The sequence below is a fragment of the Odocoileus virginianus genome, chromosome 28 (assembly GCF_023699985.2).
Source record: "Odocoileus virginianus isolate 20LAN1187 ecotype Illinois chromosome 28, Ovbor_1.2, whole genome shotgun sequence".
In the NCBI taxonomy this organism is placed as follows: Eukaryota; Metazoa; Chordata; class Mammalia; order Artiodactyla; family Cervidae; genus Odocoileus; species Odocoileus virginianus.
Window position 1 is genome coordinate 28,444,465 of NC_069701.1, and position 9,954 is coordinate 28,454,418.

The following is a 9,954-nucleotide window of genomic DNA, read 5'->3' on the forward strand; positions in this document are numbered from 1 at the left end:
AAGCACCATGGAATTCTGTAGAACCTTAAACGAAGCCACAGACAATTTTCCCCTGAGCTTGCAGTGGAAATTCTACACCCTCACAACACCTCAGAGCCTTCCCACCAATAAAATTTGTTGGCAGAGTATGACATCATCAGAGAAAGCTCTGATTGGCTGAGTACTATCCTTAAGGAAAGAGCCAATTCTGGCAGCGAAAACTTTTCCAAAAGCCTTTGGGGGCATCAGACACCATATTTAGTTTCCTCCTTTTAGTGCAAAACTTTAGTACAATAACCAGCACGTAGGTCCGTTGGGAAGCTGCTTCTGCCAGAACTTATGGTAAAAATCCTGAAGGTGCTTCTCCCGGAGTGTCTTGGTGCTGGCCTCTGGGCTGGTGGTACCTCCCCGGGTAGGTGGGAAACTGCAAAAAGGTTTAATGAGGACCCTCGCTACCCCTTCTGTCAGGAGCTTCCTGATTAGACATGGCAAGGAGGCTAAGAGCCTTTGCCAAGGAATGTCATAACAGAGGCTACTATGAAACCAAATAAGAGGAGCCCAGGGAGCCGGGAAAAGTCAAGTCAGAAATGTTCATTAATGCCTTGTATGCAATGCACTAGGTTAGGCAGGCGGGCCTTTGCCTTCAAGGAAGCCAGGAACTTGTATTCAGGCTGCCTTTGCCCTGAAGAGATGTAAAGATGAAGCTGACAGAGAACAAGCGCTACACATTTCCTGAAAGAAATCAGTAAGTGTGTTTCTGAATGGCCTTTGGCTGGGAAATAAGTCAAAGGAGGTACAAAGTGAAAGTGTTAGTCGCTCAGTTGAGTCCAACTCTTTGTGACCCCATGGATGGCAGCCCACCAAGCCCTCTGTCCATGGGATTCTCCAGGCAAGAACACTGAAGTGGGTTGCCATGCCCTCCTCCAGGGCATCTTCCCGACCCAGGGATCGAACCCAGATCTTCTGCATTGCTGGCCATTTCCACCATCTGAGCCACCAGGGAAACCCCCAAAGGGAGATATACCACCACTGTTTTGACCACACGTACACCCCAGCTAGTCTTGCCCCCACAGTTTCATTCTGCCCTGTTTAGTTCCCTCCCAGGTGAAAGTTGCACCTTAAGAAAAGGCAGACCAGTTAGAAGCCTGCAGCACCCCAACTACTCCTGCTCGTTTGCTTGTTTTCTTTCTCACTCCCTCCCTTCCTTCCTTCCTTCCTTCCTCTCTGCCTCACTCTTCTTACGAAACGAATAGATCTTGGTTCTCCCTTAGAGAACACCTCTTTTTCCTCTAGATGAACTTCCACCTGACTGACTGGGGTCCTGAAAGCTTTTGCTCCAGGACATCCTTGTGACCGGTCCTGAATTCAAATACCTTCAGGGTGGAGCAGAGGCGGAGGGGGCAGAGAGGTAGAACCAGTTTCCCAGAAGACCAAACAGTCCCTACTCAGATCAGGAGGCGTATTTACTGCAGATCAGTTTCCAGGTAACCACAGCTCCCTCGTCCAGGTGGCCTTGAATCCAGGTAGTAGTTTCCTGATATACAGGGAGATGAAGAAGGAGGCCATGCACCCTCCCCCAGGAAGTAGGAGATGGATTACATCACTGCTGGTAAAATGAGGGTAAAGTGTGGATTTTAATATGGTTAAATCTTTCGTTTTCACAGTTTGGGTTTCAGAGGAGTGAAGATGAGAATAGAAAGATGCAAGTTTCCTGTGATAGAAAAGGATAGCACTTAGGTGGATAGAAACTGGGAGGGACCACAGGGGGAAATGGAACAGCACGTGAATTCCTGGGCGTGAGAGAGCAGTGGGTGAAAGGCAGACTCAGCCCGAAACATCGAGAGAGGCTGCTCTGTTTCTGGTTCGGTCTCATTTTTTTCTCCTGAACAATCCCAGATGACAGCAGGCAGCCAGACTTGGGTCAGAACGGTCTGTCACCGAGCCTGACTCCCAGCCTTCCTTGGGGGGCAGGATGCTCTGCCTTCGGACTTACTTCCCATCCCCTGACTCCTGCTCCCATGAGCTCATGCCCTTAGGTTCACCATCAGCTCCCCCAGGACAGATCTCAGCTTGCTTCTGTTAGCTCGGCAACTGGCCCTTTAAGCACGGTCAGCTCAGCGGGCCCCGGCTGGCACAGAAAAGCTTGTGGCAGACAACAGTGTTTATTCTAGGCAATTGTCCCAGACTGGTTACTCCCTGCTAACTCCCCACCTGCTGCTGCAGGCCGCCTCTTTTCCCATGTCTCAATTCATCCTCCCCAAGCCTTGGCTAAGAGGCTCTCCTGGTTCCAGCCCCACCCAGAAGGACCCAAGCCCCTGAGCTGGGGGGAAGGGAATGTCAACCGCAGGTGAGATGTGATTGATGGTTGCGCTCAGGCTGTTCCGGGTAACAGTTGCCCTGGGTCAGGGCAGTCTCAGGGCTCCACCCAGCTCCAACCTGCTGGGCCAGGTGTGCCTCAGCCCTCCGGAATGGACAAAAGGTGAGGCTTCCAAGCAGCACCAGCCCAACACTGGACCTCTAGTTATGGCCCAGAGGGGAGGAGAGATGGAGATGTACCCCTGTCTCATCGGAGACCCTAGCCATCTGCTCATCCTTCCTGCCCCAAGACTGCGGAGCGTCTTGCCCTGGAGAAGGCACCTGTCAATGCGGGTCGCCAACTTCAGCTCTAGAAGCCGGGCTGCGGTCTCACCCTGCATGGGCTGGCTGTTGCTCTGGGAACATGCCTCTGAGTCCCACCTCTGGGTCCCTGGTCCTCATCCTTCTCCCGCTCCCCAGTCACGTCTCCCCTCCCATCTCTCTCACCTCATTCAGAGCCCTTCCTTCCCAGAGGTGGTTGTTTTTTCATCTTTGAGATAAAGGCAGAGTAAAGGCAGACACAGCCTGGGGTGGGGAGTGAGAGGCTGGGGTCACAAGGGTGATGGCAACAGAGTGGGATGTCTGTCATTAAATGTCTAGAACTGGGGGAGTTTGAGGAGGAGGAGAGAGAATCTCACTTCAGGTTTTTCTCTAAGTCTGGTTATCTCCAAACCACCCAGCAAAGCAGGGCTTCAGTCCCACAATGGAGTGGTGATGGGCAAGGGAGGGAAGGCTAGAGCTTAGGATATTTTTGCTTTACTTTGATGTCACTTGTGTCTATGTTAGATGGAGCCTTATCTCTGGTCTCACCTCACCACCTGAGAGAAGAGATGTGTCCTGGAGGTCCAGGGGGTGTCTGGAGCAGTGAAATCAGACCATTTAGTGTCTGTGTGACCACGAGCAAGTCACTGAAAATGTTAGTCTCTCAGTCATGTCCAACTCTTTGTAACCCCATGGACTGGGACCTGCCAGGCTCCTTTGTCTATGGAATTCTCCAGGCAAGAATTCTGGAGTGGTAGCCATTCCCTTCTCCAGGCGATCTTCCCAACCCAGGGATCAAACCTGGGTCTTCTGCATTGCAGGCAGGTCACTGAGCCTCCATGAACTTCACTCTTCATCTGCAAAAGACAAGAATTAATAAATAACAAAAACCACTGCAATGATGTAAAGTAATTAGCCTCCAACTAATAAAAATAAATGGAAAAAAAAAATTAAAAAAAAAAAGAAAAAAAAAGAAAATGATGACACAAAAGGTGAACTAGCCAGAGGATGGGCAAAATAAATTGTCTATGTTGGGGAAAACTGCAAAACGGAAAAAAAAAAAAAGAATTAATAAATAGAGTAATAGAGAATTCTCAGGGGGAATGAGTTCGATCCCTGGTATGGGAAGATCCCACATGCCACATGGAAAACCCCCAAAAATAAATTTAAGTAATAAAAAAAATAAATGGAGTAATAATAATAACTTCATTTTATAGGGTTATGAGGACTATATTGAAGACACGTTAAAACCCGGACACATCATAGATACTTAATCAGTCAGTTCAGTCACTCAATCGTGTCCGACTCTTTTCGACCCCCTGGACTTCAGCATGCCAGGCTTCCGTGTCCATCACCAACTCCCGGAGCCTACTTAAACTCATGTCCATCTCGTCAGTGATACCATCCAACCATCTCATCCTCTGTCGTCCCATTCTCCCACTTTCAATCTTTCCCAGCATCAGGGTCTTTTCCAATGAGTGGGTTTTTCACATCAGGTGGCCAAAGTATTGGAGTTTCAGCTTCAGCTTCAGTCCTTCCAATGAATATTCAGGACTGATTTCCTTTAGGGTTGACAGGTTGGATCTCCTTGCAGTCCAAGGGACTCTCAAGAGTCTTCTCCAACACCACAGTTCAAAAGCATCATTTCTTTGGCACTCAGCTTTCTTTATGGTCCAACTCTCACATCCATACATGACTACTGGAAAAACCATAGCTTTGACTAGACAGACCTTTGTTGGCAAAGTAATGTCTCTGCTTTTTAATATGCTGTCTAAGTTGGTCATAGCTTTTCTTCCAAGGAGCAAGCATCTTTTAATTTCATGGCTGCAGTCACCATCTGCAGTGATTTTGGAGCACAAAAAAATAAAGTCTCTCACTGTTTCCATTGTTTCTCCATCTATTTGCCATGAAGTGATAGGACTGGATGCCATGATCTTAGTTTTCTGAATGTTGAGTTCTAAGCCAACTTTTTCACTTTCCTCTTTCACTTTTATCAAGAGGCTCTTTAGTTCTTTACTTTCTGCCATTAGAGTGGTGTCATCTGTGTATCCGAGGTTATTAATATTTCTCCCGGCAATCTTGATTCCAACTTGTGCTTCATCCAGGCCAACATTTCACATGATGTACTCTGCATATGAGTTAAATAAGCAGGGTGATGATAGCTATGTTTATTATTATTATATGAGATACTTAATAAACATAGCTATTACAGTCAGGCTTCTGTTTCCCCAACTGTAAAATAGGGACCATAAAATATCCATGTTGGTGAGTTGTTTTGAAGATTAACCAACTTCATATTTATAAAGTTCTTAGAGAGGTGCCACACACATGATTAAACTCTGTCCAGGTGTTAGTAAGTAAAGTTTATCCTTCTGTCACTTTCTGCAACACCTGGACATCACCTTGTCCAGGCGAGGACTGTGCTAAGTGTTGGCAGACACAAGTCCGCTGCAGCCCCAGGGCTCAGGAAAGATGATGGAGGAGGCGTTGATTTCACTGGGGAACACACTTCTCTTTTTCCGTTCTGTTGGTTTATTCTAATGTTGCTGATTCCTTAGTCTGCATCCTCCTATCAGCCTTCTCTCCTGTTCCCCACTTCATCTCTCATGAAAGGAACAGCAGCTGACTACAGGCTTCCCCTATCAACTGAGAAAGCATGTGAGTGTCCAGATCTCTATCTGAATTTCCTTTTGTGACCTCAAATGGAAAGACCCAGAGCGCCACTGAATGCTGCATCTAATCCTCATTAAGCACATGTTTATTAAATTCGTGTGAGGAATTCAAATGCATATTCCAGGGCATGAAGTCCAGAAAGGAAAAAAATCCACCAGTAACAATGTTAGAACAGTCCACATAGTCACTTGATTGACTTTCTTTCTCCCTGATTCATGGATTGCCCTGTTCGTGTTTAACTTCCCTGGTGACTCAGTGGTAAAGCGTCCGCCTACCAATGCGGGAGATAGGGGTTTGATCCCTGGGTCAGAAAGATCCCCTGGAGAAGGAAATGGCAACCCACTCCAGTATTCTTGCTTGGGAAATCCCATGGACAGAGGAGCCTGGCGGGCTACAGTCCATGGGATCGTAAAAGCATCAGACACAACTTAGCAACAAAAACAACACCAACAAAATTCATGTTTAAGATAACATTTATGGTGCCTTTACTATGTAAGCTGTTCTCATCTCATCCTCAAATCACATAGCTATTATGATATTTATTTCACAGGTGAGGAAACAGAAGGTTTACAGAAGTTAAATTGTAGGAAGAGAAAATAACATTGCCATGATAGGGGGCAAAAGCAGGAAGACCAGGCCCCCACTCTGGCAACTGAGGCGACTATCAGGTCACCAGGAGACAACCAGTCAGAGACTATCAGGCCACCCAGCTCCAGCCAACCAGAAATTGTTTACGGAAAGATCCCGCGCGCGCGAATGTCTGACCAATGAAAAGACCCCCGCGAACATGTAACCAATCCGCTTCACTAAATGACCCCTGCTTATGTTTGAAATTGGATGTTCTATAAATATGGGTAGAAAACCGGGCTCGGGGCTCTCAGCCTGTGTGCCACTGCGTTGGACACAGCGGGGGCCCTAGCTCGAGCTAGCAATAAACTTCCTTCTTGCGTTTTGCATTGTCTGTTGGTGGCTTTCTCTCTTCCCGCTCGGGGATTCGGACATCGGGCATAACATTTGGGGGCTCGTCCGGGATCCCTTGGCGAGGAGAGAAACCTCCCGAGACAGAAGGAAGAATCCGAACGGTACCGGTACCCAGTCAGGTCAGGGAAATCCAGTGTAAAACCGGGGCCTGCTAGGAGAGCAGGGAGGTAACTGGTGCAGGGAAATCCAGTGTAAAACCGGGGCCTGCTAGGAGAGCAGGGAGGTAACTGGTGCAGGGAACGTTCCGGCCGGTGTGAGACCGAGGCCAGCGAAAACGCTGGAGGGCGACCGGTTTTGCGGAGAAAGGGGTCTTTCGTCCCCTGATCCCGCGACCGTTGACCAGTGGACACTGTTTGGTAAGTTGAGTCTGATACGGGGGAGTGCACCCCCCCAGAGACCTAGCACTTGGTTGTCGGCCGACAATTGTCTGTCCGTGTGTTTGTCTACGCCGTTCCGTGTTTGTGTGAGTGCCGGCATTGTCTCGCTTCTTGTCTTCTTTTGGTGTGTCATTTGCTATTTCGTTTTGTCTGATCTGATCTCAATTTCCTAATCTCTTTGGGAGCTTCAGTGAACGGGCGAACGATTGTGGGGGCAATTGATGAGTCCTGGCCAGGGCTACACTCTGGTGGACTCTGAAGGCCCAACAAAAGTGAGCCTAAGTAACTAGGGCCCGACCGGGTGAAGCTCCCCCTTAATACCTCAAACTGAGAACGTGGCCTGAAATTCTTGGTGTGGGCACGGGTCAGGCACTTAAGAGCCGCTAGGGCGCCTGCCACTTGAAGACTCCCGTGAAAGGATAAGGGGGTCACGGAACGGGCCAGAAACCCCTAGGGTGCCCGCCCCCAGCAAGAAAACTTCCGTGCAACGACACAGGCACATAAACAGTTCCAAAAGCATACCATAAGCCCAACCTCTTGGCCGCCACCACTCCTGATAGGATTTTTTGGTGGTTGTTCTCATTGACTTCTCTCTCCCTCTTCTTCCATACCTCTTGTTCCTTAACTATGGGTCAGGGAGAATCTACTCCACTCTCTCTCATGACTGATCATTTTCCGGATGTGAGAGCCAGGGCTCATAACTTGTCTCTGTCAGTCAAGAAAAGTAAATTAATTACTTTGTGTTCTGTAGAATGGCCTACCTTCCAGGTCGGATGGACCCCGGAGGGTACGTTTCAGCCCTCCATAATACAGGCGGTGAAAGAAAAGATAATGGCGCCAGACCCCAGGGGCCATCCAGGCCAGGTCCCTTATATCGTGGTCTGGCAAGATCTGGTAGAAAACCCACCTAACTGGTTAAAACCTTTCGTCCACAGAACTTCTGATCCACAGGTCCTGGTGATGGAACTCACTTCGGAAGAAACTAAGAAGAAAGAGAGCTCAAAACCGGTTTTTCAGGATGCCTCTTGCCCAAACCTAATAGACTTGGAAACAGAAGCAAGGCCCCCCCCTTACGTACCCCCCTTAGAACCCCCGGGTGGAGGGGAGGGATCAGGAAGGGCGGCAAGGGGCGACCACGAGGGAGGACCGGCACTGGGGACCCGGGGAAGGACTAGGGGAGATAGGAGTATGCAAGACCCTGGGGACCCAGAGTTACCGTAAACTACTTTTTCAGGCATTTCCCCGGGCCGGGGGGACCACCCGGAACCCGAGCGGAGGAAGGGACATATCAGTATTTGGCCCCTTTTTCCCACGAGTGACCTATACAATTGGAAAAAACACAAAACCCCCCCTTTTCTCGGAGAACCCCCGGGGCCCCCATTAAATTTTTAGACTCAAATTCGGGTTTCACTCTTTAAACCCACCGGGGTGATTCCCCCAAAAACCCGGCCCCCCCCAAACGGTTGAAAAAAAAAGGTACCTTCCCAAAAAGGTTGAAACGGAAGGGGGCAAATCCTGGCAGGGGCCGAAAACCCCCCCGGGGGTCGGGGGAGCCCTACTGCTCACCCATCTCGTGGTTTGGGGGTTTCCCCCTTGCTGGGGGCCTAAGGGGGTTTTCGAGGGGGTGGGGGTAGGAGGTCCCCGATGTCCCCCAAAACCCTTTTTTTTTGTGGCCTGGGGGTTTGCAGCAAGGAACCCAAAACCAAATTTGGAAAAAGGTAAATCTGGTGGGGGCAAGAGCCCCACAAAAAAGCCCGGGCCCCTTTCTTAGAAAAGGCAAATGGAACCCTTTTAGAAATACCCCCCTAACTCCCCAAACCCCTGGGACAATCGCCCCGCCCCCTTTAATAAGAAATTTGAAAAACCATCAGCCCAGACATCAAAAGGGAAATTGCAGAAAATAGGGGCCTGGGAGAGCAGACAGTAAAAGATTTATAAAAGTAGCTGAAAAGTTTTTAAAATAAAGGGGAGAACTACAGGGGAAAGGGAAAAAAGGGAATTGAGGGGGAAAGAAAAAAAGGAAAACTAGCGGAAAAAATCGGGGAAAAAAGATGGGGGAAGTAAAAATAAAAGAACAAAGGAAACCGTAAAGGGAACCCAAGGGGAAAAATAGCCAAGAATTTGTTTGGGGAAAGGGGGAGTAACCCCCCCCTTGATTAAAGGAACCCCCAAAGGGACCCCGTGGGGCCCCCCCCCGGAAAAACCCGGGGGCAAGAAAGAGGGCTAAAAAGCCCGATTTTAAAAAAAGAGATAAAATGTGCTTACTGAAAGGAACTGGGAAAATTGGGAAAAAAAAGAATGCTCAAAAGAAGACTAAAGGGAAAGGGAAAAGGCCCCAAAAGGGGAAAGAAAGTCCCCCCCCAAAAAAAAAAAAAAAAAATCGGCCTTTTTTACAGGGGAGAAGCCCCTGTGACTGGGAAATGGGGCCGGGGCACCCCCCCCCGAGCCCGGGGGAACCAAAAATGTGGAGGGGAAACCCTTGGGCTTAGGGTAGATCCCTGGCCCCCCCAACACTCTTTTTTTAAAAAAAGGTGGGCCCAAATGTCTAAAAAAAACCAGCATAGTAAAAAGGACCAAGGGACAAAAGATATTTTTGGACCACAAAACGAAAAGTGAATCTGGGGCCCCAATCGGGGTGTCCATTCTTTTTTTTGGTGATCCCGGAATGCCCAGCCCCTTTATAAAAAGGGGACTTGTTGACTAAAATTAATGCTCCCGATCCATTTTTAACCTGGGGGGAAACTCAGTCACAATGGACTTGGGGAGGGCCCATACTGTCTTATCCCTACCTTAAGGGATGAAACCGGGCTTTTTGTGCCTAAGGGGCCCCCAGAGGTCCCTAGGGACCGGGAATACAAACCTGGGTCCCTAAATTTCCCCTTGGGCCCGGGGAGAGACCCGCAGGAATGGATTGGCCCCAAAAGAGAATTCCCGACGGTCCCTCGGTTAAAATCAAGGCTTTTCCCGTTTTGGGGTTTTAAAAAGTACCCCATGGCCCCGGAGGCTGGCGGGGGTCACTCCCCACATAGGGCGGCCCGGGGTGCCGGAATTCTCAGGGGGAAGTCAACCCCTTGGGAAAACCCCCGTACGCCGGTGAAGGCCCGGGGGAAAAGATTACAAAAACCGTCCAGGGCCTAAAAGAATCAAAAAGCGGGGGGAGTGGGCATTCCCCCCCCACCGTTTCCCCAACCCATTACCCCCCTGACAGTTCCCGGGGCCCCGAGTACACTTGGTACCATGCGGGGCTTTAAAAATGGGCCCTTTTTCAGCCTGCCCCCCGGGCCCCGGCCAGGGGAAAATTTGCCCTTTTATGGCCGAGGGGGAGGGC

General features: G+C 49.4%; 1 long non-coding RNA gene across 1 annotated transcript; it reads left to right on the forward strand.

The window, feature by feature from the left end:
* Positions 1–5,852: 5,852 nt before the first annotated feature.
* Positions 5,853–7,619, forward strand: LOC139031836 (uncharacterized). Its single transcript, XR_011484356.1, has 2 exons — positions 5,853–6,605; positions 7,562–7,619. It is a non-coding gene; the product is annotated as an uncharacterized lncRNA (long non-coding RNA).
* Positions 7,620–9,954: the final 2,335 nt, after the last annotated feature.